This window comes from Mya arenaria, chromosome 2 (genome assembly GCF_026914265.1).
Source record: "Mya arenaria isolate MELC-2E11 chromosome 2, ASM2691426v1".
NCBI lineage: Eukaryota > Metazoa > Mollusca > Bivalvia > Myida > Myidae > Mya > Mya arenaria.
The window spans coordinates 19498320-19513250 of NC_069123.1; the positions used below are offsets into that span (position 1 = coordinate 19498320).

The following is a 14931-nucleotide window of genomic DNA, read 5'->3' on the forward strand; positions in this document are numbered from 1 at the left end:
AAGTGCTTTAAAAACGTACCAAACTCCGAATAAGAAACAGAAATCTGGAAAACTTCAAAAAATTAACTTACTCGTTTTATCACTTTTCGACAAAATAACTATGCAAAAGTTGTCTATATAAAAAGTTTAAAGAAATGCATTGTCTATTCAAGAGAGTTTTAGTGCTTAAAGTGCTTTAAAAACGTTTTTAAAGCACTTGAAGCACTGAAACCTTCTTGAATAGACAATGCATTTCTGTAAACTTTTTATATAGACCACTTCTGCATAGTTATTGGAAAAAATGTATTACTTAAAAAGTTTTTATTCCTTATTCGAGTTTGAATAAGGAATAGGGAACTAGTTCCTTATTCGATTTTTTTCTATTTTCGTGCATTATTTTATTCACAAAGTTGTTTAATTGTGATGAAAATATCACAAAGAAGTGATTTTATGCATATCTACAATTATTTATTTTGAATAAGGAATAAGGAACCAGTTCCCTATTCCTTATTCGAATAAGGAATAAGGAACTAACTTATCGTCCATGTTCTAGGGTGTTGTCTATGGTGACTAGATATTCTTCGATACACCGTCTCTGTGCAAGACGGAATTTACGTTTGGCGCTATTGTATACAACGAACATTACATCGGTCGGCACTCTTGGTCTACCCGCACGGCGCCACAGTTCGCAAGTGTTCTATCGACCTGTGTTCTCCCGTCAGAGTCTCTGACCAGTACGGATTCAGAAACCTTTTAAAACCTCTCTTTGGGAATGAACTATTTGCACCTTTGATTAGAGTGTCACAAATACGCTTGTAGCTATCGTCTATGTGTTGTTTAATGTATATAGAATATTTATTGTTTTACATATTTTACCTTTTGAAATTATCGAACCATACGAATGGAATTAATGGTTTTAAGCAGGGTATCTGGAACGATACAATGAATACCAAATGGGTCCCAACAACAGGTACACGGCGTATACAATGAACATGTTTTGCATTATGTTATTTGTAAAGTGCCCCAGCAACAGGTACACGGCGTATACAATGAACGTGCTTTTTATTTTGTTTTTATTTTTTAAATTATGGTTTATGTTTTCTGCTTTCTCCGTATGTTAAAGCAGTCATTGCACTACCACCCTTTTCAAAAAGGGTCCCAGCAACTGAATAAACTTTCTTTTTATTTCATTTTTAAAGATTATTATTTATGCTTTTAGTTTCTTCTGGATGTTATAGCAGTCGTTGTATTGCCACCTTTAGCAAAAAGGGCCCCAACAACAGGTACATGGCGTATACAATGAACGTGCTTTTTATTTTTTTTTAAATTATTATTTATGTTTTCTGCTTTCTCGAGATTTTAAAGCAGTCATTGTATTACCACCCTTTTCAAAAAGGGCCCCAACAATAGGTACACGGCGTATAAAATGAACGTGCTTTTTATTTTATTTTGTTTTATTTTTCAAGCTATTTTTTTATTCCAACAACACGTTGCATGTTTTTCATAAGCTTGTCTGGTATTTTTTGGCAAAAATGTAGTTAATGCGTCGTAGGTAGGTTTGAAGTGCGTCTAGTTCACATTAATTGTCTTTCAATTAAAACCCTTAAAACAATTGAATTTTACTTAAACAAACGTTCATTGAAGGAAACGTTGCAGTTTGTCTTTTTTCATTATCAAACTTAATTAAATGCATATTGATGCACATATGTTAAAGTGGATACTTCATGGATAAACCATGATGTCGAACAACTGAAGCAAAACCATGTTTATCGGCACAATAAAGAGGGTCAGTGATTTAATCAAACAAAATGTTTTCTTTTCTCAGAATGATTTGGCCTCTAAGTTAGGTATCATAACTTTAAAGATAAAACAGTTAAGATAATGTTTAAAATACCAGACAGGCTTATGAAGAACATGCAGCGTGTTGTCAAAACTAACCCTAATTTCTGATTTTTACCAAAACTTATTTCCGCTGAAATTACTTTATTTAATTTAAAAACTAACTACATTTTTTTCAAAAATGTTATTTTCGCCAAAACTCACCATATTATAATCAAAATCGAAAATAACATTTATCATAAAATTAACTTTATTTTAGCCCAAACTAAGTACATTTTTGTCAAAAATGTTATTTTCGCCAAAACTAACCCTATTTTCAGATTTTTACCAAAAATTATTTCCGCGAAAATAACTTTATTTTATCCAAAAACTAACTACATTTTTGTCAAATATGTTATTTTACCAAAACTTACCATATTTTTATCAAAATCTTATTTACGCGAAAATAACTTTATTTTAGCCCAAACTAAGTACATTATTGTCAAAAAATATTATTTTCGCCCAAACTTACCCTATTTTCAGATTTTTATCAAAATCTTATTTTCGCGAAAATAACTTTATTTTTAGCCAAAAAAACTACATTTTTATCAAAAATGTTATTTTCGCCAAACCTTACCATATTTTCAGATTTTTATCAAAATCTTCCTTTCGCGAAAATAACTTTATTTTCATCAAAAATAAACTTTTTTTCGTATTTTAGTCAAAAATGCTATTTTCGCGAAAATAACTCTACTTTCGTATTTTAGTCATACCCCTTCTTCGTTGTTATGTTAATTTTTGATTACGTAGTTTAAGCTTTGCGAAGTTTGGGGAGCTTTCCGGTGGTTTCACTATTTGTTTGTGTACTATTATTTCAAGCGTGTTTGTGTGTAAGTTTATTTACTCACTTAATACATGAGTATACTAATTATTCACTAATCTCAAAATACAACAACACAAACAGTTTAGGAATTGGCAATGTATTTGGTAAACATGTACACAGGAAAAGGCAGTATTCGGATGCTGAAAGATTGGTTATAGCGTTTGAGCACATCTGGATCGTAACCTTGGTCAATCGTGGCCACGTCCGTCCTTAGAGTCAGCAATAATGACTGCATGGTATCTTAGAAAACATCATGAAACAACTGGAACGAAACTAAACATACGGTAAATCTTAAATCATAAAAGTAACAAATACGCTACTAACTTATGTTAGGTAATCAAACGGTGGAATTCTGTAAATGAAAATAAATATGCATGTTAATCGAGCATATATGTGACAGGAAAATCAACCTGAAATTAGGGATGGGATGGGCGGGAAATATTATTAAATTTATATCTTCGCTTTCGGACATTTAAAAATAACTTCTTATTTCACCAAATACAAAACCTCGAGTGACGGAAACAAAATCGTTTCTCCATTTACCCACAAAAATACGAGGAAATCATGTTACTAGTGTCCCGCCAAACTAATCCACCTAAGTACTGAAGTACTACGAGTACCAATTTCCTGAAATCAATAAAGTTTATATTTTTCAAAACGTGAATAGTTGTATTTACTCACTTAATACGTGAGTAAACTAATTATTCACTAATCTCAAAATACAACAACACAAACAGTTTAGGAATTGGCAATGTATTTGGTGAACATGTCGAGACAAACAAAGACGGTAATGTTCAATCAATTATTGCTATTCATTCGTTATTCATGTAACAGATAAATAAATATATGTAACAAATACAATAAAAAGTAAATATTACCTTTAACAGCGTCCGTTCCAAATTGAAGTCATCATTAACACTTCTGAACCTACACAATGTGACAAACGTGTCTCATTACCTAACTATCTAACCTAGATAACTAACTTGAGGATCTCTATACTTAACTAATAAAGGGTCTCTATCCTTGGTTATCTAAGCTTACTATCGCAAAGGGTCTCGACTCTTAGCTATCAAAGCTAAATTTCTTGAATGGGCCTCTCAGTCCTACGCATGTGTACCAGAGAGCGACTGAGACTCAGCAATGGCTTATCAGCTAGTAAATCACTTATAACTGTTATTCTCCCATTAACTTCTGTTGAAAGCCCAGCCATCACTTATTGGCCCTCTTTGATCTTATCTGGGCTGGTGAAGTTGATTTCTGAAGGGTCAAGTTAATTTCTTTAGATGCAGTTCTTCATAATTTATTATTAAGTGAAGACATTCTAGAAAGTAGAAGAGGTTTATGCTTTATCAACTTTTAATATTATATAAAATGGAAAGAAAATGAATGAAATAATGGATATTTTTTGTATATTTGGCTCACCTGAGCACGAAGTCTGTCGTCCGTCCGTCCGTCTGTCAACAATTGCTTAAAAAACATCTCCTCTGAAACTAGCAGGCCAAATTCAATGTAACTTTACAGGAAGCTTTCTTTGGCAACCCTCAACAAAAAATCAACAAGGGGTCAAGATTGATCAACAACAACAAAAACAAAATGGCCGACTTCCTGATTTGCTTTAAAAAAAACCGTCTCCTCTTAAACTACCAGTCAAATTTAATGAATTTTACAGGAAGCTTCCGTAGGTAACCTTCAACAAAAATACAACAAGGGGTCGAGATTGATCAACAACAACAACAACAACAACAATCATGCAACTTCGTGTTTTGCTTTAAACAAGAGGGCCCTAAAGGCCCTGTATCGCTTACCTGATCCAATAAAGATCATCAAGAATAACATTCTGATCAAGTTCCATGAACATATGGTCATAAATGTGGCCTCTAGAGTGTTTTAGAAGCTTTTCCTATGATTTGATCTAATGACCTAGTTTTTGACCACACATGACCCGGTTTCAAACTTGACTTAGAGATTATTAATATAAATATTCTGACCAACTTTCATGAAGATACAGTCATAAATGTGACCTCTAGATTCTTTACAAGCTTTTCCTTTAATTTGACCTGGTGACCTAGTTTTTGACCGCACATGACCCAGATTCGAACTTGACCTAGAGATTATTCATATTAACATTCTGACTAAGTGTCCTGAAGATACACTCATAAATGTGACCTATATAGTGTTGACAAGCTTTTCCTTTAATTTGACCTGGTGACCTAGTTTTGAACCCCAGATGACCCAAATCAACTCGTCCAAGCTTCTATTGAGGGCAACATTCTGACCAAGTTTCATTGAGATTGTGCCAATATTGTGATCTCTAGAGTGTTAACTGTCAAATTGTTGACGACGGACACAGGGCGATCACAATAGCTCACATTGAGCACTTCGTGCTCAGGTGAGCTAAAAACATCTCCTCTGAAACTACCAGGCCAAATTCAATGAAACTTTACAGAAAGCTTCATTGTATGACCCTCTACAAAATATACAACAAGGCAATGCGATTTATCAACAACAACAACAACAAAATGACCGTCTTACTGTTTTGCTTTTAAAAAATCTCTGAAACTACCAGGCCAAATTCAATGAAACTTTACAGGTAGCTTCATTGCATGACCCTTTACAAATATCAAACAAGGCATTGTCATCAGTAAAGATATGTCTTAATTGTAACATTTTTATTAATGCTTTATCACAGATTTGTGGCCCCTTGCTTAGGTGAGCGTTTTAGGGCCATCATGACCCTCTTGTTGCGTTTTCCATGATTGGAATAACAAAGTATGGAAAGGTCTTATGTTTTAATTATTAGTTAATTTGTATACTGCAATATACAAATAATACTTTATATACATTGTATGTCCACATAATCAAAGCCATCAGTGCTCCAGCCAGGATTTGAAAAGGGCAGGGTGGAGTTTTGAAAAGGGCAAGCTACATGTGTCGTATAGGGGCGATTGGGGGTGGTTGTGAGAGGGGTCCACCCCTGTCACAAGGGGGGTTTTGGGGGGTCCCCCCATATAATTTGTTTTGTTTTCATACTCAATTTAAATCATTTTCCATGATTTCAGACTCTAACAAAATTGGTTGTTTCTCTCTCAAAATTTAGAAGGGTGTGTTTGAATATCAAAGTTAAATTTTGTCTTTTTGTCTATGTTAGAATGATTGTACTTTTCTGAAGTCTTCTTTTGTGCAATGTCACATATTTTTCCTAAATATCATGTAAACTGAAGAAAAAGACAAAGACAGTTAAACATTTGAAGCAATCAAATAAATAAATGCACAAACAATGTAGGGTCGAATCTTAGTTTGGTCCGATCGGGATTGGGTACGGATGTTATATTCAGTCTGGCTCTTATCGAATTGTCTTTGGTAAAATTATGTTTAATATGTTGATGTTTTAGAATAAAATGACAATAAAAATCACTGCCCTTGCTTAAAAAAATAACTTATAAAACATAAATCATTGATAAAATAACTCTGAAAATCGTTCTAACAAAATGGCGGTTTCGGCGAAATTTGACATGATCGTAGACATGATAGGTAAACACTGCATAAGGAATCAACATATTTTTATGGGTGACAAAGAAATGTTCATCATGTATATTTAACACATAAACTTTCAAAACATTAACTGAAAAAGTGATGTATTTGATTGTGTTAGCGCCACCTTTCTTATGTTTACATATCGGCAGTGACCGTCTGCTTCTAATCAACAATGTTTAAAATGGTGAGCCTCGTCTGTACAATACAATAAACAATTATTTTAAAAGATTTATTTGTGCTCGACAACATTTTTCACCATCCCTTCGCATTTTCTATCGCATTTTACGAACTTTCATCATTGATTGAACGAGTTCTCAATGTATATTCTGATTGGCTGACATTCAAAAGGCACGCCTCCTGCCGATGTTTCTCTATTTGGCTCTTCCTAATTATCGGATTAGTAGATGACCGATTATGAATACACAGGTCGTCTGCTCACTACACAAATACACTATTAGCTGTCATATGACCTGGTGAAGGCACATGGGAAGATGAAAGGGCAGTACGGCATATTTTAAGCAATCAATGGGGGCATGGTGACACCTAGCGGGAACACTATTATCATAAGTATTACGTAATTTGTCTCAATTATGACAGCGGATTAAGGGCTGTCAATCGTTTATAATGATTTCAATAGTAAAAAGGGCACTAACGGGATATTTGACGCTAATAGAGCATTTATGAAAAGAGCACTACTCAAAAAGGGGGCAGGGCGAAAAGAAAAGGGGCACGGGCGCTGCACCATTGAAAAAAGGGCTAGCTGGAGCACTGTGATTTACATATCAAAATCAACGTTAAGCAGTAATTCATTCAGCAAATGTCTGTGTTGGAAATATGTATGTGAGTAAACTATGCATGTTTTGATGAGGTTGGCAATAAACACATGTGTAAATGCACATGAAATATGTCAACATTATCAACACTTAAAGAACATGTACAAATGTATGAATGAAACATGTATGTGTTGTAAGTGTTTATGCACCATTTTCAATAAAAGTTTCAGTATAAAGCAACAACTGGTACAAAAAAATGTGGTCATTGCAGTATTGCTATATTATGTTAGATGGCACAGTATAATTGCAAGCATGTTTAGTTGTGGAATACGAATAAGTAAGAGATGCTTATGAGTAAGACTGTTTGTCATTATTCAGTAAAATTTACATCGACATTGGCTGATGAAATAAACAGAGCATCCGAAAAGTTTATGGTCAGTTCGTGGTACATCTCATATTTAAAACAAGTGGCAGTTTGTGTGCACCTCCTCATAATGATTTCCATGGCAACAGGGCAATGGTCCATTTAGAACGTCTGAATGTTCTTCGGATAGTGGCTTGAAGGCATGTTACATCACAGCTGAGTAGATCAGAGCTGAGTAAATCAATACCATGGTGGCATTGACTTCCTGAAGGCTTCAGTTTCTGAAAGTACATGTACCACATGTATCGTGTTAACGAGAAATTGTTTACTGACAAACTGCTTTTTTATACTATCAAGGCCCATAATCTAGGCATGCCTGGGCGGATCTGGCTGGTTTTCGAAAGGAACCAAGCTCTTATGGATATGTAGATACTGTACAAGTTTCATCGAGATACAATCAAAACTGAAGGCTGTATTGTGTTAGCGAGTAATTGTTTACAGGATTTTTATACTATCAAGGCCCATAATCTAGGCAAGCATGGTCGGATCTGGCTGGTTTTCAAAAGAAACCGAGCTCTTATGGATATGTAAATACTGTACAGGTTTCATCAAGATACCATCAAAACTGAAGGCTGTATCATGTAAACATGAATTGTTTACAGACGCACGGACGCACATACTACGAACAAATTATCATCGCATAAGCTCTTCTGGCCTTTAGACAGTTCACTTACATGGTAAAATATGAATATTACTCTTTACACCAAAAATCATTAGTGAGGCTCATATAACTCGTGCGAAAAGCCAAAAAATAAATTTCAAGATATATAGACAAATTGCATTCGTTTCAAAAGTTGAACATGTCTTAATCAAACATGCAAAATTTCAACCATGAATATTTTCTCTGTTTAATGTTATGGTTTCTTATATATTACCACCGTTTTATTAAATAAAATATCAAAATACATACGTGATTACTACACTGTTATAAAGTATATAGTTGTTTTTAAACAGTGGTGTAAATGAATGTCTCAAACTTATTCAGGGGGATGGATAAAATGTACCTGTATCAAAACTAAGTATTGATTTCGGCCAAAATCGATATATTTTCCTGGCAGCATTATTCAAACAAACACAATAAATTGAAACGAACTTTTATTTGAAACATTTTAACCTAATGCAAAGAACAGTTTTGTTTCATACATTTATAATTCACCATCAAAAACATTTTTATTTCTTAAGGAGAAGGTCATCTTATTTTAAATTCATTTTAATACCGTTATTTATATATTATGAAGTATTCATTAAACAAAGGACAAACCAAACGCCAATGTTAAAAGTAACGTATGTATCCATGGCATTCGTATACATGTAACTTGAATGTATCACTTTATGTATAGTATGTATACATAGGATATGCCTCTATATAACGTGTATTAATATTAATGTGTAATAATAGTTCTATGAGTATGTAATCGTGTATAAAATTGTACTGAAATTTGCATATATATATATATATATATATATATATATATATATATATATATATATATATATGTCTTAAATTTCTGAGAGTATGTACAGACGCTTAACACTAGGTTAGATCAAACATTTGAATATGGTTTAAGAAAACTATCATGATACTAATTCACATTATGTGAATTGCAGACGCGGTACTGGTACATATGCAACACGATTAAAACTTAAAGTTATCTGTCAATGCAGTGTGCTTTGTGTAACGTATGTATCGCTTTACATGTATAGGGCATTGTGAACTTTTTAAACATTCATGAATTGAACGCAGTTACATTTATATGTTCAAAACGTTAACTAATAGTTAAAGAATAAACATCAAACAAGCAAAAACTTCCATAAAGTACGCTACCACATGTTCCAACGGCTGATAGTAACGTAAGTATCACCAACAGTTAATCATTAGCCTTACATCTTTTGAGATTGAAACAATACTTCGATGTTTTCTTTCTCATCAGGATTCAACTTAAAGAGCCGCATTGATGTTCACATAAAGAAACTTCACCGACATACTGGAGTTCTTTCCCCATTTGTAAAAATCTTCGGCATTCTGGATCTGAACATGACCTTGTCTTATGGTCATATCCGCCATTCTCTTTGTAGTTCCAGCAAGGCCGTCGCATGGTCCTTTACCATGGCCCATCTCAAAATAGTTCCACCGCGCTCCCAAATTGTAAAGTGTTTGGTGTTTAGCCAGCGTGTGGAAGATGTATCTATTCCTGTATTGGGACGAAGGCGAGTCTGTCCAGTAATGTATGAAGCGTAAGCTATAATTTTGAATTTTAAGTTCAGGTATTATTCGATCTAGAAATGCACGTACAGTGCTGGAACTATGCGCCATCTCACCACTGATGACAACATAACTTCTATGTTTCAACTCGCCTTTTTCTCTGTAATATGCTACTGCTGGATGAATGGTCACCATGGTTTGATTCCAGTACGCCGTTTGTACTTCATTTAAAGACCTGCAACTATAGTTTTCTGCAAAATCCATTTGCAGCATAACTTCATTTTCTGGAAGCTTTTCCTTCAACAACCTAACTTGCTGGTATTGTTGTCTTACTCGTTGAACATGCTGTTCAAACACGTCAGTATGTTTCTTTAGATCTTGTCTGAGCTTTTGAACCTCTTCTTCCTTTTCAATGATTTCATCTTTGTCTTTCCATTTCCAATATCAACCTTTTGCCATACACGGTAAATCATTTTATCAGGTAGACTTTGTAATAGCTGATCCATATCATCTTTGTGTAAAAGAAGGTTTTCTTGGTTTTCACTGATACGTACACCTGCTTTTCTCAATGACTGCACTTTAGACGCCATGCTCTGATGGTGTTTACACTGGCACGTATTCCTTGATATGAAGGAAGCTAGTAAAACGTTAGTAGGTCTCAAACGTGAAAACGTTGACGGGGACATTGTATTCTCTGGATACTCAGCGTTATATTTGTCATGCAGATTTTTTAAGTAGTCAGTCAATACTTAAGTCTGTTGTTTCTCTTCTTGGTGTTCAACTTTCTTTGCGTCCGATTTCCCAGGCTGGGTACGACTGTTATCTTCCCTGTTGAAAAAAGTAACCACTGACTTATGTACTACCTTTGATAACGAATGTTGTTGTTCCTTTCTACACACAATGTTTTTATCATGTGTATGTGCCAATGAACACCTGCTTACACGTGTGCCACTGCGTATGCTTTTCAAACATCTGTACTTTTTAGCGACTCTTCCCGAGATTATTCTGTGAATGCTGTTAACCTCCTTCTGTCCCGATGCTTTCTTTGAATTCCATGCATTAATACATTGCACGTTAGCAGTTGTCGTCTAGCAAATCGTTTTCTTTTTGGCGTTAGACTGAGTGCTTCCAAGTCAGCTAATGTTTTCTTTTTGGGTGTCAAGTGGCTCGTGTCTGACTGAGTTAGTTTAGCTTTCTTAGATATGCGTTCGATTTTCTTACTCTTATTTTACGCTTTAACTTTTCTACCTCAGCATTCAATGTACCAATTGTTCTGTGTGCTCTACTCAAAGCACGTGCGTTAATTTTCTTTACACCCTTTCCTACGTTTGGCAACTTCACGATTAATCTTTCTAAACTAGGAACACTTTGTCCGGGTTCATCGTTCTGCTCTCTATCATGCTCACTTTCTGTGTTTAATGTTTCATAACCACTCGTCTCAGCAGTGTTATTGTTATTTCTTTCTTGTTGCTGTCGTTTTCTAAGCCTACTTAGTCGGTTTCTTAATTTATTTTTGGTATTTCGAGTGGCACGTTTTTTGCTGCTTAGCTGAGCTGCAGGTACGTAATACTGACGTTGCCTTGCCTTTTCTTTTTCTCGGAACGCTGTACCTTTCGCCTTTTGCCTTTCCCTATAGGCCTTTTGAATTTCACTACGTGATTTCGCCATTCTGAAGTGATAAAAACAGATAACGTAGGTATCGATACATACGTCACTGCACAGTAACGTTTTTATCATCATCATGATTGATAAAGGTAATGATGCTTTGCTATGCAACCATAAACAAATCAATGCAAGAATATAAAATATATGATCTGATTATGCATAAAGGATAACGGCTTATGGGTACAAGTTACAACTAAATCAAAACAACAATTACCACAAACGACCAAAAGGAGATGTAAAGAAAGGCACTAACTCAATATAAAACGTAATTTGAAGACACCTTTCATATCTATTTACCTTCTATATATATACTAAACATGCTGTTTAAATAATTGTATTATCATATAACGATTGCCACTATCAAGATGGTCTTTTTATTTAAAGCGATACATACGTTACTCGTGGTAACGTAGGTATCATAGGTATTTATCAGCTATATCTGCACTCGTGTACATATGCATGTATATTATACATTTTGATTTAAAAATATAAAGCATGATTATATATAAAAAATAAAAACACATGACAATTTACAACGAAGTGACAAAATTAACGTACCTCAAATGAAGCGTATAAATGCCCGAAATTGAATTCGTTTCAAATGTCTACAGAATGTTGAATCCTTCATCAAAATTTAAAAATGGCGGCATAAACAACTGTTTTCCAAGTAATGCATACGTTATTGATGACGTAGCCTGATGAGGAAGTTGATTTCGGTTAGTTTAGAATCGTATGTATCGATCACGTATGTATCATATCTATGTTTGATAGTCATAAATATGTTGGTTTTGTAGATATTTCATACCTACGGAGTAATCAGCTATCAAAATATGACAACACTCTTTCACATAAAGACATTTCAGAATTGTGAATAAAATAACATTGATTTTACGATCACTCTTTCACATAAAAGACATTTCAGAATTGTGAATAAAATAACATTGATTTTACGATAGGTTATGTATCGCGCTGTTCTATACGCTATAGGGTTAGGTTTTCAAAACTGATGTATTGTTAAAAATATGCCAAATTTCGCAACCAAAACTATTCTAAGATATGCCAAATTTCGCAACCAAAATTATTCTAGAGGGATTATTAATGCTTTAATATTAAACGAGCCAACGAATCTTCAATGTTAGTTAGTTACAAAGTGCAATAACGTGATATTATACGATAGCATAACGTATGTATCAAGATCGCAGCGACATCCTCGTAAACAACGCCCAATGCCAAATGATACTGAATTATTCTGTATATATATATATCTGAACACAAAAGAACTTGTCATGTTAGTTCTTAAAAGTATCTCAATGCGTTGCCTGTTGGTGAATTTTAAATACAGAAATGTTTCTTATGTACAAATACTGTTATTGCGACAGTAACGTACGTATCGTTTACGGGAGTTTAAAGTGTTGCAATGAAGTAACGGACAGAGGTAAACACTTGGAATGAAAGTCTAGCCGGCTTATTTCTATATGATAAAAAAGCATAACCAGTATTTTAAAGCTGGTTAAGAAGATGTTAGGGAGCGACATACATATGCGCCTCACTAGTGATTTTAGGTGTTTATGATCAATTTCAACAATAAAATACTTCACTTAAAACAATTTCAATATTTTTAAAACACCCCCGTTTTTTGCACTTTCCCGTTTAGACGTTAGGGATTGGAAGAATCCCGTATAACACGTCTATTATTTTAGACTACAACTACTTCATGCATTAATCATCAAACATCTGACTAAGTGAAAACTGTTTGGTAGTTTCACTTCGCGGCAGCCATTTTGGATTTTTGTTTACATTTTGGTCTATAAATGGTCTAAGAACGTTCATAGTCCAGTTGTTTTCGTGTCAAAGGTGATAAAAACTATGAGAGACCCCTCCCATACTTAAATACAAACCAAATAATCCTTTGTACTTGCCTTAAAACATGAAAAAAACGTTTAATCAAATTTTCACTTTCGTTTTTGGACTAGGGCACTTTCGGCCTAGTTCATAGCCATAATCGCGCTATCTGCATTTTCAAGCCGCATCTGGGGTTTCACTGACGTAATGTATTCATATGCTGTATTTTGATTGGATTGCCGTTAGCGAATTTGAATAATCAAAGTAGTACCAGAACTGATTACAATGAAAACATCCAATAAAAATAGCTCTCTTAACAATTCAAGCTAACTGTATGTTCTTTTAATGAAGCACAAAAAATTCATACGTAGCGAGTGAGTTAATCGGGTTAACTACATGAAAGTTCTTGCATACGGTCAGATTATATGCAATAAGAATATGAACATATTGGAAAAGTACGCATCGAAATTTTTCCGTTCAATGCTCTGTATTGATAGACTGGTACTCTCTTTCTCTTTTATCCGAAAATAAACCAGTATCAGCTAACCGCGGTGCCCGTCGCGCATTCGAGATGTCTTGTGAATTCATACGTCAAGCGAATAAAGCGTGCGGTCCAAGTAGAAAACAATTAGGAAAGTCGGTTTAAAAAAAGTAGTGTTATCCTTTGTATACAATGTTGGTATTCCGAAGTCGGTCCGTGTTCTTTTTTTTTCGACATAAATTGCATGTTTCCGTCTTTTCGATACAAAGTTTTTTTAACTAATCATCGCATGGCACTTAGCACTTTTTTTAAATACAACATGATTTTTGGTATTTTATTGTTCAAATACTATTAATGTTTACTAAAAAACCATATGCCGCGTACCTGTATAACTTGATATGTTTTAGGAAAAGTAAATCAGGGTACCAGTCCACTTATTGACCTCAAAATTTACTCTGATCAGAGCGGCCGAATGATTCAGACATGTATGTTATCATTACTTCCGGATGCTGATGATGTGAACTTCATAGTGTTTTATTGAGGAAATTTATCAAAAAGCCGCCATTGAATGATTACCACTATCAAACGGATTTATTTTCATCTTACCGTGGGAAGCATTTTTAATATGACACGTAAATTTTCAAGCAATACAAGTTCATTTGAAAAAATCAATTTTGCAAAAATGAGATAAAAAATATCAAATATGCGCATACTTATTTATGAAGTTTCATTCTAAATGAAGCCAAATGTATTAATATGTGCACAGCATCTGTGAATAAGATGATTGTTTACCTGTGTGCATAGAAAAGTCTTGGAGCCACTCTCAGTGTAAGAACATGACATTGTGATAAACCATTGCCATTGATAAAACAATCTTGCATGCTCAATTTTGATTTCCCCTCTTATAATGCACCAGTCAATTGTTACCACGCCTCCCTCGGGGATATACCAGTGAAAAGGGCTGTGTTTTTACCTTTCAGGTGTCCTCGTAGCTAAAGAACTTCAGCGAACACATTATATATTACCTTTTTGGACATGTTGTAAACATCAAAAAAATAAATATCAACATTAAAGTGATGGAAGCCAAAACTAGTGTCCTCGCAATGCCGGGTGATTGCGGTGGTTTTGTCTTCCCTCAAAATATATCAGGAAATTGCTCTTACCTTAGATCCGTGGGGTGCGGCCCCGGGGTAATTCACGGGATTTTACCACCAGTTCGTTCTCGCAGGGCAGGGATGTTACCGGGGATTGGCTGGACGGAAAGTCAGGGGCGGGGGGGGGGTGGCTGGTTGGTGCATACTTTACAAGTTCTTTTTCTGAAGATGCTAT

General features: G+C 34.5%; 1 long non-coding RNA gene across 1 annotated transcript in view; it reads left to right on the forward strand.

Annotated features, from left to right (window-relative positions):
• LOC128243037 (uncharacterized) overlaps positions 1-14710 on the forward strand; it is a 38924-nt gene extending 24214 nt beyond the window's left edge. The window contains exon 5 of the long non-coding RNA XR_008262758.1: positions 14583-14710. This is a non-coding gene — a long non-coding RNA (uncharacterized LOC128243037). The remainder of the gene's footprint in view (positions 1-14582) is intronic.
• Positions 14711-14931: the final 221 nt, after the last annotated feature.